Source organism: Emydura macquarii, unplaced genomic scaffold (genome assembly GCF_026122565.2).
Source record: "Emydura macquarii macquarii isolate MOO-44397 ecotype Brisbane River unplaced genomic scaffold, CSIRO-AGI_Emac_v2 contig_1230, whole genome shotgun sequence".
In the NCBI taxonomy this organism is placed as follows: domain Eukaryota; kingdom Metazoa; phylum Chordata; order Testudines; family Chelidae; genus Emydura; species Emydura macquarii.
Window position 1 is genome coordinate 6,945,983 of NW_027131367.1, and position 19,783 is coordinate 6,965,765.

The window sequence follows — 19,783 nt, forward strand, 5'->3', positions numbered from 1 at the left end:
TAAAACACAGTGTGATTTAATTATTAACCAATTCAAGTTATTAATCAGGATGCTTTTACTATGTTAGTAGTAGTTCATTGTAGTTGATATACTTGGTTAGTCATTTTGCTGTGAGAATAATATATATATAAACTAACGTTTGCCCTCTCATACTGTTTAAATATGAATAAATAGTAAATGAAACAATAAACTCATACTACTATGGCTCTTTTGGGTAATGTTGATCCCTAAATTGACCACTTAGTTCTGAGTATCACTGCTTTTATGCACCATTACCACTATTACGACATCTCATGACATCTTTGATGCAACACGATGATGTTTTAACAGAACAAGTTGCATGACTAGCATGGTATTAATACTACATAAATTATGCTGTAAAGTGGTATGTTGATCTAACACAATGACTGTTTAATGCAATACATTGTTGTACAGTCTGATGTTACTTAATCCAGTATTGTTGCATTAAATGGTAATGAAACGATGTATCAGAGCACTGGGATGAAGCTTTTATGAAGTGTTATAGCATTATGTTTTGATACTTTGTAGTGACATTTTGATGCAACATGTTGCACTACATCATTCTGACATTTTATGAATGTCCAAAATTTTGATTTAAAAATTTCTGGCAATGAAGAATTCACTACAACTCTTGGCACGTTGTTCCAACGATTACAAATTTGTGCCTTATGTCTAGTCTGAATTTGTCTAGTTTCAAGTTTCAGCTACTGGATAATGTTATACCTTTGTCTGCTAGATTAAAAACCCCTTTGTTATAAAATTTCTGCTTCCCATAGAGGAAGATATAGCCAGTGAGCAAGTAACCTTTTCTTTGTTAAGCTAAACAGATTCAGCTTCTTGGTTTTTTCACTGCAATGGCATGTTTTCCAATCCTTTAAACATTCTCATGGCTCTTCACTGATCCCTCTCCAATTTATCAATATCTGTCTTGAATTGTGGACACCAGAACACACACACACACACAGTCTCATATGCCCTTAAATAAATAACTTCATTAACTTCAACTCTAGATAAAGGAGTGATTGGCAGTGATTTTAACTAATTTCACTATTTTTATTTATTGACTTATTTATTTGAACTGGTAACATGTCTTTCCCCCAAGTATCTTGAAGTACCAGCACACTCCATGGAGGTGCTTTCCACAGGGAAGAAAACCCAAATTAGTAGTGGTGTTCAGTGTTTTAACTCATGTAGGGATAATGTGACATAGTGTTTGCCTTTTAATTATTCCTTTTCCCTACCTTTCTGTCTGACAGGTGCATTATCACATTTCCCCCCTTCCCCAGATTTTACAGAAAGATAGGAATTAAAGGGGAACATGATAACCAAAAGCTGCAAATGTTTGAAAGTACATTTTTTTAAATCTTACTTTAATCATTATCTTAGACTCAATAAATAGTGAGAGAGAGAGAGCTCTCAGGGAATGAGAGAGAGCTCTAATCCAAAGCCAATTAAGTCAGTGGAAAGGCTCTTGTTGACTTCAGTGGCTTTGGATCAGGCCCTATGGGGAGAGGAAGAAAATTAATTTATACTGGGACTATCTTCCTTTAGCTCTTGAGGAAGGTATCCTCCAAAACCTGCAATCCTGAGACGAGAGAATGCAGCTTTTGTCTCCAAATTTGACTCCCTGCATGGATCCAGCAGGCACGTCCCTTAATTCAGTATTCATTAAACAATAAAATATCTGAAAAGTTGGTTTGACTTTTGTTGTCAGTTCAATAAGTCCCAGCTGTGTTTGGCTATTAGCAGATTTAACCAATATATTTTTTTCCTAGAGCAAAAATGGAAAATAAGTTATGAGGATAAGAAGTTCTTCACTTATCACACACAGCATGCTGTATTTCCAGATGTGCTTGGTGAACCTAGAGGTAGGTCTGAGTGACATATTTTGACAGCCAGCAAAAAATAAGGGACCAGATTCAGGCAGACACTGCTCCCCAGAAATCCCTGCCCAGCTTCAGGTGGAAGTTTTCTCTGCTATTCAGCCCCCTACAAAATTTTGGTTAGGCAACATCACAGGTTCTCAGAGACAGTAGCAGGAGAGATGTGTTCTAGGGTATGACTAGTGGTCAGTAGGTGTGGTCTGTGTGTTTATGAGTAAATGTCACATGATCTGAAAATAGTCCTGTCAAGAAAACCTGTTGCAGGCACTGAGCTGTGCATGAGGCTTCTGCTGTCCAGAATACAGGTGTACATCAATGCAACTTTTTCTGTGTGCATATGGGCCCATGTTGGGGGCTGCTTCTCGTAGTTTCTGAATTTGGCCAACTAACTTGTGAGAACGTGATTCAATATGGTGTATTAAATGGGACCATAATGTTTGGTTGCTTTGTGGTGGAAGTTAGTAAATTAATTTAGGGCTTGATCCTATGCTCATTGAAGTCAACAATAAAACTCCCATTGATGGTAATGGTGCAAGTTCAGGGCTTTATGCAGGAAAGTTCAGCTCAGAAGCAGCATGTGGTTTCCAATGGGAAACCAATTTTAACTTGATTTTCCAGCTGGGTCTGAGACACAAAAAGTTAAGGATTAAGCCAATACTAGAACTCCCATTAACTTAAAAAGGGGTAGGATGTAACCCTAGTTTTAAGATTACATAGTCTTTTCCAAATTAGAGGTGATGTCCCAGCTACGGTCCCCTGACCACTGCTCTGCATGCAGTCCTCCTCTAGTTTTGTGTCCCATTAGGTTTTTCTTTCTGGCATTCTGCAACTTTATAATGCATTTTTATATGACTGGATCCTTTAAACTCATCAGTCCCGCCCCTCGTCCACTGTAAGAATAAATCCTTTACAGGGCAATAAAGCTCAGAGTTTGCAGGACTGAGCCCTTACTTACTTACTGATACCTGTATATTGGATGATATGTCTTTGGAACAATCTTCCCTGAGCATACAATACCAAAGATATAAATCATGACTGCAGCTTGATATTTGCGGATGGCTGTTGCCAGGTTTGGCATAGCAGACTCATTTGATATGGAGAAAATGTAGCATAGTGTTCATACTTTTAAGTTGAGAATCCAAACTACTGAGAGACACAACTCTATGTAAAATTCCCAGAGCCTTGATTCTCTATTGTGTTGTGTTGTACAACTGTGCAAAGGGAGGGCAAAGTGGATGTATAACTCTACCACCAATGCAAGTGAATTAAGAATTGTTTTGTTTGCTCCAGTAGATGGCACTATGTTCCCTTTGGGCTAAGGTTACCTGTAGATTCAATTCCAATAAGGAGCTGAGATTTTTCACTCTGTCTCATTACGGCATACATACCTCACTTTAGATCTAAATTTATGTTCATCCCTCAAAAACCTGATGTCACAACACTTTTTTAAAATGGTAAATTATTTATATTAAAATGCAAAGTTGCAAAAATATTACACTACTACTATATTTCAAATTATTCTCACAACATTTCTTTGAGATAGGTAAGTGTTCCCATTTTACAGATGGGGAAACAGATACAGAGTTTAAGGCCACACAATAATTCAGCTTCACAACCAGTATTAGAATTCAAGAGGATCTTGTGCATATTAACATTACTGTTAATATTTACATAGTAACATTGGTTTTACACCCTTAAATGTCATTGAAAAACACATTTTAAAAAACAGGCAAATGAAAGGCTTAACCAGCTGATTGCTGCTTCCTAAGCAATGGAAAAAATGTGCCTATTAAAATTGGATCTGCTATTATGGCTAAAATAATAATGAAGCACACATATTCACTTACATTTCAGTGCCACAGTTTTAAGTTAGATGACTGATGTGAAAAACAGTTTTAGCCAAGTTGCAAAGCCTGCAGACTTATAACAAAGGACTAACCAAAAAGGAAATGGGTGAGGCTACTATATCCTGTGTTTATTATACCTCCTTTGTGCTTCTTGCACCAATTCCCAAAGGCCATATTGTAGTTTCTCTGGTAATAATAGGGCTTGATCTTGCAAACCATCACTCAACAAAGGCAAGGCAGGGCAGTCTCAGTGAAGTCAGGATCCTATGTCTGTAAAGTGTTTTGAAGTTAAAAAGTGCTAAGAAAAGGTAAAAAGGAATAATTCCATTTTACTGTAACAATACAAAATAAAGCACAGGAGCTAGAGATTGAACAGATCTTTTAGATAATCCAGACCATTTCCCTGCCACTGCAAGACTTTACTTTCAGTACATTTTCCAGTGTTTTGTCCAGTCTTATTTTTAAATATGACAAGCAAAGGGATTTCCTTCACTCCCCTTGGGAGACAATTCCACAGCCTAAATAGCTCTTGCTGAGGGGAAGTTCCTCCCAATTTTCCCATATATTAGTTTCATCCCACTATTCCTAGTTACGCTTTCCTGAATGACCCAAAATGAATCAACAATAGAATAAAACCAATTGTGCCTTCAGATTTCATCTCTCTCTGCTGTCCACTTGCAAGCTGCCTTCACTTTGCTTGCTGGCTGCTGGCACTCTAGGAGAGACATGCTGTTTTGTTTAAATCCTCCACATTCTTTGCTGTGCCATTTCCCCATTGGCCGGATGGGGCCATCCTTCCTGCTGTGGCTGCTGATGTCAGACACACACTCAGACCTGAGCTGAGACTGCTGCTGCTGCAGCAGAGACTCCTCAGTTCTGCTACCTACAACTCACACACAGAGCTGTAGTGGGGGAAACCCAAGCCCCAACAAGGATCAAAGGTGTGTGTGGCGGGGGAAATACCAGGCAGCAGATCCAGTTTCTCCCCCACAGTGCAGAACTGGTGCGTGCATAATAGCAGCTGTATTACAGTGAGGAAGAGGGGGGAGCCTTGTTTATCAGCCTGGAAAGGAAACGTTATAAAGCCTTTGTCTTGGAAGTAAGCATCTCATCCTTGCTGCTGCCACTGCTCCAATGTGCTGCTGCTGGTGACATTAACGTTTTAGGCTGGTTGGTTTTTTTGGTTTTTTTGTTTTGTTTTTGTTTTGTTTTTTTTTGGTTGTTCCGGGCATGTCTTGATATACCTACAAAGGGACTGTCATTTTAATACATTTCCAACAGATGTCTTTGACTTTAAAGATCGCATTTGATGTTTGAGAGTTCTTTGTGTGTATGTATGTATGTGAAATTCACATGATCTCTGTTTGAAGCAGGAAGAACTGGAAGAAAGGAGCAGTTGTATTGGTTTTTCTTCTTTCTGGGTCAGCCTTCCTGGATGGTAGTGTTGGGGTCTTTTGAACATATTGTCAAGTACACACACGACCAGGGGCTTGATTCATTTTTCTGTGGTTTTGTTTTGCCGTGATCAGAGTATAACCACTCTTCTCCCGATTTGCTGGTTTGCATTAAGGCAGCAGGAATATGCTCTTGAAGGAGTACCGGATCTGTATGCCTTTGACAGTTGAAGAGGTAAGTGCATTCGCTACTAATGCTTAATGCATTAGGTTATTTGTCCTTTTTCCCCCTGAATGATGGCTCAAAGGGAGGTTAGAAATATATTAGCTAATTTGTGTTTATTTTACTAAGTCATTTTTCTTTGTACGATGAACTTTTTCCTATTGTGATTGGTTTAGAGAAGCATATTTCCATTGCAAAAAAAGGAAATCTTATATAAGTGAAAGTTAGTGTAGCGAATTTGTCATCAAAGTATTGGTTGTAAGAATTTAGAAACCAAACCTTTTGAAAGGATTGATGTGTGCTGAGATCTAGAATCTGAGAAAGCATTTGTCCAATCAGCCCAACTTCTAAATATATGAAAACCTTCCTTGTTTAGACTTAAAGATCTCCCTTACATCATTATTAATAAAAATGGCCTTAAATGTAATTATTAATCAATAAGCTTTTAGTACTGAAAAAAGTACTTTAAAGTCACATTGCTTTCTATCAGTCAGATTACACTCTTGGTCAGGGACATTGTAGTTTTATTTGCCTGCAAAGTATCATGCACATTTATGGCAATGTATACATATTAAAATATGCATATATAATATATTATTTATACCTACATAAATAGATATATAGTGAGTATGTTTGTAAGTATAATAAATAGCTACATAGCTAAAGGCCTGCTAATCGTACATATGTGAGTATGTTGGTAGTGGTGCTTTCTGTTGTACAGTGCCACACACAAATAAAAGAATAAGATGCTGCTTTATTAGTTATTTATCTTGCTGAGGGAACACTAAAGGAAGAGAGGAGATACTGTTTTGAAAGTATGACTAACATCAGTCCCTTGTCTAACAGCCCGAGACATTTGATGATGCCTCTCCAGGTCAATCAAAATCTGAATGTGCATCACATATTTCTTTTGCAAACAGCCACACTCAGGAAAGTTTCTTTTTTCTACTTTTGCTTTCTTAAATGCGGAAGATCATTTGCTTTTGAAGACCTTTCTGGGCCACAGGAGGGCGCTTTGAATACATTTTTTTTCCTTCTTGCTTTCCTTTCCCCCCACCTCCTTTTGTGCAGAAATGTGTATAAAGGCAATGAGACTACTACTACTATAGTGAGTTTATTGCGGTTAATGTGTATCACGTAGTTTAAATATAGCATTGCACTGTCTTTACATTTCTTGAAATCCGCTAGACTTCAGTGATGCTTAATGTTTATGCTTTTGGTATTTATGCAGTAAAATGTACTGACAATAACACATCTGTAGCTAGACCTGCATTTCTTACACTCTACAAACTCCCACTGCAGTCAGTGGAAGCTTGAGATAGTCTAGGAATGAGCCTGGGGTTGCATCCCTGAGCATTTTGGCTAATAGCCATTAATATATCTATCCTCCATGAAGTCATCTACTTCTTTTTTGAACCCAGTTATACTTTTGGCCTTCACAACATCCCCTGGCAATGAGTTCTATAGATTGACTGTGCGTTGTGTGTAGATATACTTCCTTATGTTTGTTTTAAACCTGCTGCCTATTAATTTCATTGCATAACCCCTAGTTCTTCTGTTATGGGAAGGGGTAAATAACACTTCTTATTCACTTTCTCCACACCATTCATGACTTCTATCAAATCCCCCCCTCAGTCATCTCTTTTCCAAGTTGAAAAGTCCCTATCTTTTTAATATCTCCTCATAGGGAGATATTATAAATGAGAGTTTAGCTGTACACAAACTGCAAATGAAACTTAATATTACCATTGCCCATATACATTACTGACAGCATATCTACTTCCAAACTGCTGCATTGTGGATAGGGATGCTCGTCTTCTGAGAGCTAAGAAACATTTTGGAGCTAGATTCGGAGAGGTCTAACCACCTCCTGCAAGGTGTTTAGTGCCCTCAACTCCTGTGGCAATCAGTGGGAATTGAGGGTGTGCAGCACCTTGCAGGAATAGGATATTCGTAACTAGTAGAAAAATGCAGCACTTCTTTCTTACAGAAGAGCTTGTGTTTTTCTTTTCTGTTCTGTATAGGTTCTTATATCTCTCTTATCACTGTAGTATCTAAGCACTACCCTGTAGCGCAATAAGCAATGTTACTGACATCTCTCATGTGTGTTCTCATATCCTTTCCCTAGAGGGAGAAGTGTGTGCAGTGGAGTGACTTGCTTTGGCACAAGTTTTTTTGTGTGTGCCCCTTTCCTTACTAAGAATCCTATGCACTGTTCCTTCCCCCATTTGAAAGTTCTGGCTACGAGTCTATGCACTTTATACATGAAATCATGAAGTGCTCTGTCTCCAAAGAGACTTTTCCTTGGCTGTTGTTTTGTTTTGTGTTGGGTTTTATTTTTCTTTAGTACTGGCCTACTAATTATCCATGCATAAAATTCTCACATAACATGAATGAAAAAGAAGAGTTCCTTCCTTACTCTGCAATGTTGCGTTGGGTTCCCCAGAGATATTTTCCACTTGGTTCCCAAGAACTCAGTGTCTCATCACTCAGTTTTCCTTTATTTGGCATATAGCAAAGCTACACTGAGTTGCTCAGATTCAAGTGTAAGAGGTGGGTATAGGGCCTACCAAACATCCGAAGTTATACAGTAAACCTCTTCCCTTATATATGTACATATTACATTGCATTTACTATACATTGCATTATATGTTTAGAAATTGGCTTAGTTGCTTTGTAGGAACCAATCCCTGTACAGCATGCTTTGTCCATGCACTGTTAATGCATGACTTACTCTTTTCTTGTCTTTACATTCCCAATTTATCTTATCCATGTTATCATGTCCATTGTAAATGGTTCACTTGGTATTCCCCCTTATTGTACCTACTACAGACATTTTGTTTCCAGCCTACTGATCCATTTACCTTCCTAATCCTGTCTCGCCCCTTTCCCCTTCCCCAAAAACCTCACCTATATCCAATTACTCATGTCAAGCTGGGCCTACATGTTGTATTGTGGTGATTTCCAAAAAGCGAATGATTCCATATAACCATATGTATGGAAATACCCAGGCACAATAGGTAAATTAAGGACTGTCTTTTAGCCATATTATGTAAACCATTTAATCCAGATCATTTAGGGTCAGATTTTCAAAAACAGCTTCTACATTTATGTGCATAATTTTGTATGTACAAATAAATGTAATTTGTGTGTGAAAATGGAGTTTTTATGTGTGTTTAAATCAAGTAGTTAAATGTCTACCTGATTTGCACAGAAGTAAATCTGCACACATAAATGTAGCAGCTATTGGAATCCTCCTTTGATCATTAGACCCTTCATATTATTTCAAGGGAAACTGTCATTTAGGCTGAAAAACTGATATATCTCAAAATAACAAGGCAGTGCTGATTTCAGGTTTAGACCTTTGGTATTATTAGATGTGCTGGATCCAACTCCTGTGGTCCTTCAAAAGGAAATCTTCCATTGAAGTGAATAGCAGCATATGGAATATAAGGTTTATCCCCTGAAATTTTATTTTGAAGTCTGAGCCACCAATCAAGAGTCACACTGTCTCATATCTAGGTCCTTAAGAAGACAGGTTGTATTCTGGAAGGGTTCTGCCATTGATATAGGTAGATTCCACATAGTAACTTTCCCATAACTACTCCAGCCAGTCTACTCAGGACAGGCAGTTGCATATTGATGCCATTGAAGATACTCTGGTTCAAAGCAGGTTGAGATTCATCCTTATGCAAGAAAAAACACACTGATGTCAGTAGGAGTTTTTGTACATCTGCAGGATTAGTTGCTTAGTATTTTTTAGCAATTAAAACATTCCCAAGGATACAATTTAATATTGGTTTTTATTGCTTTTAACTGAAGCATTACCAAATGTATATTTTACCCTAAGGGTCAGATTGTCCCTGGCATTTGTGGAAGGGTACAAGGTAGAGTAGAGGAAAAAGAAGTATATCTTTGCACATTTGCTCAGTATACCATGAAGCTCAATCCTTCCCTGAGCTCTTACTAGGTTGCTGTGGCTCCATTCCCTCCTCCTCCACCTTCAAGGCTGAGGCTAAATGTTACAGTCAAGTTATTACAGGGTATGTCCACACTGCAATTAAACATCCATAGCGGACTTATGTCAGCTGGTTCAGTCTGTGGGGCTGTAAAATTGCAGTTTAGATGTTTGGGCTGGAGCCTGGGCTCTGGGACCCTCCCCCTTATGGTGTCCAAGAGCTCAGGGTTCAGCCTGAGTCCGAATGTCTACACTGCAAACCCACAACCCTAGTCAGTCTACAGCCAGTCTACAGCCCCACAACCCAAACCCCACAATCCCAAGTCAGCTGACATGGGCCCAGCCATGGGTGTTTAATTGCAGCGTAGACATAACCACAGAGAGAACTGCCAGGAGTTGCCATGAATCTAGGATTGTTTTCACGTATTTCATTGGAAATGGTCTTATTACCGATGCAATAGTCTGAGAAATGTCCTCATTGACCACTTTCCCAGGATAACAACAACTACAGCCAAGACTTTGCAAATTTAACCAAAATATAAATGCTGCCCAACTAGCCCTCATAATGCAACTGCCAACCATATGCCAATTCTGTCATCCAGGTGCCTCCAATCGTGGTTCTTGCATGAGGAATTCAAAATCAGTCCCTCTGTTGACAGTCTTACACCTTGCAAATAATAAAAGTAGTTTCTTTTCAATAGTACATAAGGAAACTAAATTTTCATGAAGTAATTGTTTTGAACATATTTCCAATCTTCAGCCCAGGCTGCAATTAAACCATTCCAGTTCTCAATTTTCTTTCCCATTACATTTTAATTTGTTCATTTTAATGAATAGGAAGGTTTATATTACGTCATATGAGAAAATACAAGATCCTGCATACTTTTTTTAAGTACCAAAGTCATTTAAAAAACTTTCTAAACAGCTGAAGAATGTTTTGCCTGCAGATATTAAAAAGATTCAGAAAGGTTTGTGCTCCATACTGGATCATAATTCCTGTCTTTTTTCTGTGTAGAAAATATCAAATACCTTCCCACTACGTTATCTGAAAATGTAGGGCCGACTGGATAGTCTGGCAGGTTTGTGTGTGAACCTGCATGTTGTGAAGAGCAAGGACAACAGGTGAAGCTTTGGATCTCTGTGATAACTCCTCTGAGACCCATCTGGAAAGAGATTTCTCTGTAGGGAAATGGGAGCCAGCAACCATTTCCTTCCATTTTGGAAGACTGTGTTATTAATTGTGTAAAATGATATTAGAAAAATGTGAAGCCATATCTCATTAATGCTTTGATGCCAAATATAAAACAAAGTGAGTCATCCTCAGTATTTTTCAGAGAATGGGCTATCCCCATTTCTCTTAATTCTAGAGTTGGTATATGGGAACAGATCTTAAACTTCTTATTCTGAAGAAACTCCCAGTGAATAAAATAGGACAAATTCTGCTTTTATTTATTTTCGTGCCAATAAAGATTATGTCCACTGAAATCAATGGAGTTATTCCCAATGTACACTAGAATAAATAAGAGCTGAATTTGGCCCAATGGGAGTTTTGCCTCTATAAGGTTTTTAGGAGCAACCCCATAGTTACAAAACTAGCAACAACCTGCAAGATACTCTCAAATACAGACTGCATTTTTTAAGTTGTTATTTCAAAGTTTTAGTGAGTCATGATTTTAGAGCTTCCAAGTGGGAATAATTATGAAAAGTGTCTGTCTTGTTCCCAGACATCAGGTATTAGGGTTTTTTCCCCAGTCTGGACTGTTTACATAGAAATATTTGAAAAACCAGTTTTGTTTGTTGAAAACGTATATTTGCATTCTAAGGAGCTTGTGGACATCTAACCCTGAAGAAATTTCCTAGCCTGCTGATTGCTTTGTGTACAAAGGGCAATTGTTTTAGCATGTTAGACAGAGAGATTTAAGGCTTTCTGAAACTATTTGTGGGTGAGTTTCTATGCGCAGAGACGTAGCTGACAATACTTATGCACATGCATAATTTTTTGCCGAATTGGCACTGTAGCTCCAAAACCACTGGCTTCTACTACATGTTCTTAGGGAAAATCCCTGTTATGGTAGTGAAGTGTAGGACACTTTATTTTTCTGTAAACTACAATCACCCACCACTGGGCAGTACTACAATCATTACTAATAAAAAAAAATAATATTTGTTTAATCTTTTTTTCAAATATAACCCATGCACATGTTTTCAAAGAGATATAATTAAATGGAACGTTTGAATGAGTAGCAACAAGTTGATTGTAAGCAACAGGAATGCAAATAAACATTAGAAACCTGTCTGATTTTCAGATTTCGGTAATTTGTTATGTAACTCAAAAACGGTCTAATAAACCACATTCTTCAGACTTTGCAGAAAAATTATTCTTAGCCTACACAGTAAGACTGGCGGTTTTCAGGCCATGCTATAGGGGGCAGAAATCAAAGCTTATAATGAAACCTGACTGAAGCTTATTAGTCTCTCCATAGCTATCATGCCTCCATAATCTTATTGTGATTTCCTCAAAGGATCGTGCAGCAGTTTTCAAACTGACTTTTGGGAGATAGAAAAGATTTGTTCATCATCCTTGCTAAACCGAACCTGGCTCATGATCTTTATCTTCTTTCTGCAAATTAATCTGTTGAAGCACTGATGTGCTTGGCAGAAATGAATTCATAGCTAATTATTGATCTACAAACTCTCCTGGGCCTCTACTTTGTACATCTTTTTACTCTCCAAAAGAAAGAATGATAAAAGACTCATTTGGACAAGCAGATCTGATCTGATATCTCATGGTCAGTCATATCTGCTTACATCAGAAGGCCTTCATTAGAACATGACCTCAGATCGACCTTGAAGTTTAGAAGTTAGGGAGAACAGTTACAACCATAAAACAGCTAAAGCATGTGAAGCTACTAGTATCTAAGTCCTGGAAAAAGACAGAAATAAATTGACTTTTATTAATAACAATAGATGTTTTGTTTTGTTTTATTTTTTATTTTTAGTCTAGTATAGCAGCTAAAATAAATGAGAGGAAGCCATGAGGGATGTGTTTTAAAAGGGGAAGAGAATGACTGGTTTGCTTTGCACTTGACCTCTCTATGCCAGCCTCACTCAAGCCATCTGTAGAACTGGGGAAAAGAAGAACAGTGTGGAGCAGATGTTATATCTGAACTCTTCTGTGAATAGAAAATAAAAAATAATTCTTCTTTTACACTTCAATCCTGTTTTCACACTTCAACCCAATACCGTAAAAGAAAACAAAAGTGTTATTGGAAGATTCTATGATGATTAACTGAAAGTTGTATTGAGTTAATAAGAACTTATCAGTGAAAAAGATTAGATGTTAGCTGAGCAGCTCTCCCTCTATAAATACTCGTGTAAATTACAATAAAATACACTTGGGATTGTTGAAGAACAATGGGTATTTCTTTCAATGTTGCAATCCTTTAGCTTTAAAAAGTAAAAAGGTTAACGCTGTTACACTTTTGATTTGAAGGTTTGATTTAACGTAATTTAGAGCCCAAACTTGCAGTTCCTACACAGAAAAAGCTGGCAATTAATACTTTGCCCTTCTAGTATCTTTTATCCAAAGAGCTCTAGAGCACTCTACAAATTTTAGTTTTCTCAAGAGGTCTGTGAGGTAGGTTAGTATTTATTAGACCTATATTACAGATGGGAAACTAAGGCACAGAGAGGTTAAAGCCTATAAAAGTGGCCTCTAATTTTGAGTGCCTTAACTTAAGGGCTTTATACCACTTAGCCCAATTTTCAGAGGTGCTGAGCAAATGCAGGTCCTATTTAAGTTAATGGGAACTGCAGGTGATCAGTACCTCTGAAAATCAGGCCACTTTTATTTAGGTTTTTAACTATGGATGTAGATGCCTAACTTTAAGCTCCCGAGTTTAAAATTTTTGGCCTTAATAAATACATTCTCCCTTGGTACAATCTAATATCCTAATCAGTTTTTGAGCTGTAAGGCTGGAAATGTAATTTGTACCCACTTTCAGATGAATTTTGTCAGACTCTAGATGATAATCTTCTTAATTTAAAAATAAAATATTACCAATTATAGCCTTTAAAGTGGAATAAGGCCTGTAAGTTTTTTGAAGAAAAAGATTTCTGCACTAGCCATATGAATAGGTTTGTCCTTCAGCTCCTGGAAACCCTGGCTGGTAAACCCTCTGGATGAATTAACTTGTGTACACAGTCCATCAGAGTACCTTCTCCAACTGTCTTTATTATTGTTTGTGCCCCAGTTACATCTCAATATAGCAGCAGGTATGTGAAGGCCTTTCCTCCTCCCTGGGTCAGCCTTTTATACCTCTTGCTTTCTTCCCTGGGATCTCCAGCTGGTAAACAAAATACCTCATTAGCTCATCAGGCTCCGTACAGTATAAGTGATCCCTTCTGTCCTTCCAAACCCCAATCACGCTTCCTAACTCCCTCCTAGTCTAACCACACCCAGTCCCTGGGTTGATCTATGTGACTAGGGTGCTGGTCTGCAATGGGCTCTGTTTGTGCACCCTGTCACTAGCTGAGATAGTTATGTTTGAAAATTAGCACCTCAGCCTTGTGAGGGAATGTATCCAAGTTGGTCTGGATAACTTCTGTTAGGAATTGTCTTCTTTGTAAAAATATTCTGCCTAGATGATCAGCTAGTCAATGACAAAACCATTGGTTATAGGGATGATTCATCCAGCATCATCTGTGTGATTGGTGGACTGACAAACATGTTCCCCAAGCTGTCTTTCTATAGCTGAGTCAGTTATGGTTGCTGGAATACATGCAGACCTCGTAGTTAGCTATTCCATCCTGAATATCTGAACACTTGAAACAAAGATGTAGCTATCACACTAGAAGCTACTATACTGTTGGCATGGGGATAGTTGATCTGCATATGCAAACTGGCTCTTCAGTTATATTCCATAATTTTGGATGAGGCATGAACCTTGGCTTTACCTCTTTATTCATGGAAAAAGAAAACCCATTTATTAACTTTAGGAAGAGGGGTGGGGAGGAAAGCAGTAAGCAGATGGTAAAGGCTGACAATTGTATTGCTTGCTGTACAATGTATTATTGAATCGGGGACACTGGGCCACATCCTCAACTGACTGAAATCAAAGTAGCTTCACTGAACTCAATGGAGCTATGCTGATTTACACCACTGAATATATAACTAGTGTTTCCCAGGGTGCCATTGGAACTATTGCTACTGTTCAAATAAAATAAGCTATATAGTGTGTGAATGGCACGTAACTAGATTTAAATTAGGGATTAACTAGTTAGCAGCTGTTGTACCAGGAGGTTATTTTGACAGCGTATCATATTCTGTATGATTGCTGAAGCCCGGACATAACAGGTGAGAGAATAAGGTGGTCTAGGCTCAAAACTGAGAGGCAGCAGCTCTTCACTTCTGATCCTCGCTCTGACACTGTTTCTCAATCTGGCCTTGGGCAAATTTCTTAATTTCTCTGTGCCTCACTTTCCCCAACTATAGTATTGGAAGAATAATACTTACCTACTTCACAGGGACATTGTGACATTTTCTTATCAAAGTTTGTAATGTGCTGTTAAGGTAAAAGGCACAAAGCAGATGATAATTATTATTGTTATTAGGACCATCATCTAATCTGAAGTATGTTAAATCTGATTTTTGTTTCTTAAATGCTCTTTATTTTAATGTTTCAATATAGATGTATCTGAGCACCAAAATACACAAATTTAACTTGGAACTAAAGTGTCCTCCGGGAAGTTACAAACTCTTACTTCATTTTTATATGTAACAAATTTCACAAATACTGTGTCAAATAGTAATTTTACCAAATACCTTAAATGCTCAGTCACATTTTGTTTGGGGGAGGTAGAAAAGCAAAATTCATTCGGACATGTAACCAAAACTTTGAAGAAATACAGCAAACATTTAAGGCCTGATTCAAATCCCATTGAAGTCACTTGAAAGACTTACTTACCTTAGGGGGCTTTGTTTCAGGTTCTTAAAAGCGAAATATACCTAGTTTAGAAAAAGATTTTATAAACAGAACTGTTAATCCAACTCTACTTTTTATTCCTTTGTCTGTCTTCTTCCTGTTTCATTTTTCTCCCTAATTTCAGTTAACAGGTGACTGGCAAATTCTGAATCCCCAGAAATATACAAAAATATAAATTTTGCTTTTGTAGCATATTCTGAACTTTGCAAGGTATAAAATTCCAGGACTGCAGTTTCAGTGATTTTCTTGAAAAATCTTCCTCATTTCCTTCAGATCTTTCCTGTGGGATTGTGTGGTTGAATTAAAATTATTATTATTTATTTGCATTACAGCAGCCTCAAAGACCTCTATCAGGAAAATTAAAATTATTTCCTTCAAATGTTCTTTCTTTTTTCTTATTCTTGCTAAGATTCTCTTTCTCTCTGAGCTGAAACCCTAACAATTACCAGATTTCCTATTCCTATTTATTTAAGCACCAAATGGCCCATCTGAGGTCAATGGGACTACTCCAGTGCATAAATGAGTGCAGGATTGGGGCCTTAATCTAGCAGGGGGTTACTATGTTTTTTCTGCAGAAAAATCAGAAGTCTCTAGATGTTTTCCTCTATTTATTTTAAGATTGATTGCTCCACAGTAATTTGGGAACATTTTGGCCCTATGGAAGAACAGATTGTTTTCTGTACTTAGAAGCAATAATGTAGTAAAGCTGAATGTCTTCTATTTCATTTCCATCACACTAGTTCTTGGTTTGGTTTCAGCATAGGCTTAATGGTATTGCACAACTGATGACCATGTCTTGTTGGCTTTGATTAAAAAGCTGTTGTGTTGTTCTTTTTACAGTACATAACAAAATAATTATCTGATAATGCCAGTCCAGTATAAAGCACATTTTTAGCCAACATTGTAATCAATTACCTGATTAACACTCATTCACTGAAGACAAATACATACAGGACTCTGCACTGTGTGTGGTTATACCTACTGTGCTTAAATTTTTATGTCAAAATTATTTGGACATAGAACAATATTCATCTGAGTTTGAATATGCCACCTTATTTGAAACACTATTGCCATGCCACAGCACCATGTGAAACAAAACAACATGTTTACTAGATATTTAAGAACAATGATAATTGTATTGTTAAGAATTATGTCATTCCTGGTGTCATTCTGGGTAACAAATACCCAATCGGAATTTTTGTTGATAATCTGTGAATACAAATCACTATAAATTGGGTGACCACCTTTGTTGGATGGAAATAAGGAGAAACCACATGGAAAATAAGGGATAATGCTCCATTTTAAGGGATATTTTAGGGAAACACCTATGCCCTTAAGGATATCATGTATTTTTCACTGAAGTGTATATTTAAAATAACACCACTTGTAGTTAGGCACAGTCAATTATGTGGTGTGGATATATGTAACTTGACTCTTTCTTAAAGACACCTCATCATTCATCTTTAGTATTGTTTTTGTCAACTTTTATTTTAAAGAACAAACTAGTTTACCTGTAAAAAAATAATATCCATGAATAATAACATTCAATCACATGATCTGATGAGGCTAATACTAAATAATCAGCCTGATTCTTTTCTCACTTACATTAGTGTAAGACCGGGATAACTCCATTGACTTCAGTGAGGCTACTTCTGATTTATTCTAGTGTAAGTGAGAGGAAAATCACTCAGTTGTGTTATTCTGGCAACTCTGATGGGAGTTTTGCCATTGGCTTCAAAGGCACCAAGATTTCAACCAGTATTTGTAAGAAGCCACAGTCCCTATTAAGGGTAGCAGTGACAGGGGAACAAATTCAATTTTAGTTAGTGTTGTAAATCTGGAGCAACTCCATTGGTTCCCATAGATTTACCCCAGATTTATATCAATGTAACAGAGCAGATTTTGGCCAATGACTATAAACCCAAACTAAAGCTAGCCAATGGGTCTCAATAGGAACAAGCACCTCTGGAATATTTAAATCTTTCAGATCTTTCTAGTCTCAGAATTGTTTCCAGGGTGGATTATGGCCCCAGTCCTACATCAGGATCTGCTAGCGAAGGCCACTGTGCCCGGGTGGACTTAAATGATAACCATCTCCATCCCTACAAATTTCCAGGTAGACTCTTCCTCCTAAACCAGCCCTCCACCTTGGAGAAACTCTTCTTGCCTTATTTTTCTTCCACTTTTGAGTCCTATCATATTCCTAAATAAGGGAGCCTAACCAACCTCAGTTGAAGGCCCGCCAGCTAGCAGAAATCATCTGTGCTGCCTCAAGCTCACTTTAAGTAACAAACTATATAACACTTGATAATTCGGCTCCCCTCTGACCATGAAGCTCTGAATCTGAGGATCCTTCCTGAGGCCTCAGCTGGAATGTGCTAGCATGGACAGTTGTATATGTGTGCTGTCCCAGAAGGACTCAAAGTTTTGGAATCTCAAACTTTTGGATGTTTTTTGCAAACTTAGTTTGAGTCTGTAAACTGTTTTCCTCTCATTTAAGCCCATATCCTTTTTTTGAAGGGTAATTCAAAATAAAAATCAATATGCTTTTCTAATTCAAGAGAAGCCTATGGTGATATTTTGGGGATAGAAAATTCCCAAGAGTAAGGGTTACATATGTGATGCCCTAGTATAGAATGTACTTGATATCAATACTTATTAAAGTCAATGGAACTTTTGCCATTGACTTTAACAGGCACAGGATAAGGCCTACTGTATTAATTTTTCAAGTTAGTTTATTTCCAAGACCTCATGGGCTATACATTGCTATTTATAATTTAACTTTCTCAAGCAGCCACACTGTTTATGTTACCATGGTGTTACATGTCATACTTGGGGATGGATATCAGTGTAAAGGCTATCACTGAAAATAGATACGCTCTCCCCCAAATAACAGTGTAACAGGTGGTTACGTTTTTATGAAGTCATGAGAGGAGTTCAATATAAGTGAATTATAGTCTCATACCTCTGACCCTGCCTTTTCACTAGGGAATATTCAGACATGTGTCCTTGTATTGCTGTTTTTAAGAAGTGCTGTGTAATCTTTCAGTGACACAGAAGGACAGAAAGTGCTCGAGCTCAGAATTATTGCAAAGTTGTTGGAGGTGGATTTAGTTCATTCATTGGTGGAATAAAGAACATCAGTGATTTGTGCTGATTTAGTCTAGGGGATGGCAATGGCAATATTGCTGCTTGTTCTTCTTCACTTAGCAGCAGCTGCCCTGGAAATGCAAGGAAGTGCAAATTTCAACTCATTGCATCAGTAGAGAAGAATCAAGAAATAACCCTTTCAATCAAGTCAAATCCACACTATTTGTCTAACACCATTTGAAATTTAGATGTAAAGTGTTATGTTCATTGCAGTTTGTCCAAAAACTTGTAGAAGAGGCATAGGAGAGAAGATGTGACAGTGGAATAGGACCCCAAAGCCTGGCCTCATCCTAACCCCATGGTGTCTTTAACCCGCCAAACTGGACAACAGGGCTCCAGAGGTTAATTCACAACTACTGTTCAGAGAGGCATTCAAAACTGGGAGTGAATTGATTGTAGCTGAGCCTGTTTAGTTTAAAAGAACGATTGTGGCCAAAAGGGAGAGAGATAAGAGAGTTGTGTTGACCACGAGCTTGGGAAGCTGGTGAAACATGGGTGCCTCTATGTATGGTTTGTACTTTTTTTTTTCTTTTCTGAGTTTGTTGCTTGTAAAACTGTGTGCAAGAAATGTGCAGCCGGAATCGTTTACTGGATTTGTGTCAGTTTGGGTTAAACTGGAACCCAAGATTTCACAGTTCAGGCCAACTGCACCTATATTTGCCTTCTGTGGTCCAGCAAGGACACCTATTTTAGGCTCCTGGCTTCTTGGCCGTTACCTCTTTTGGGCAGGGGTTGTCTGGGTTGCCCAATTCCCTGCTTATACTGTGAGTTCCCTAACAAATCAGACTGCCTAAGGAGGTCTGCTTTGCTTTCTCTGAGAGACTATAAACAGCATAATTGCTTACAGTTATAAGGTACTGCACAGCTTTTCTAAGCAAGCACATTTATTCTTAAGGTGAAAGCATTACAGAGAAAACATACTAAAACAAAAAAAGAATCTACACTTCTGCTAATAAGCTTACCAGAGATCACCCCAACTCCAGCAAAGATTCAGTCCTCCAAACACCACATGGGGGTTCTTCTGTGGTTACAAGTTCATTTCACTTTTTTCTCAGCGCAAGAACACTCATGAATTTGTGAGTCCCTTCTTTATACAGTTTGGGCCTTTGATCTTATCCTCATGTAGTAGGTAATCAACAGACAAAGGTCCCTTCCTCATGGAAGCTTCAAAAGGCTGAGTTCTTGCATAACCAGAGGGTATATTTTCATACACATCCCTATAGAGATTTCCTGGGAAAACCCACTTAACTTTAAAAGTTCATTCTTGTCTGGCACATTGTTTAAAACAATCCTTTGATGCTCATATCACTTCCCAGGATTTAC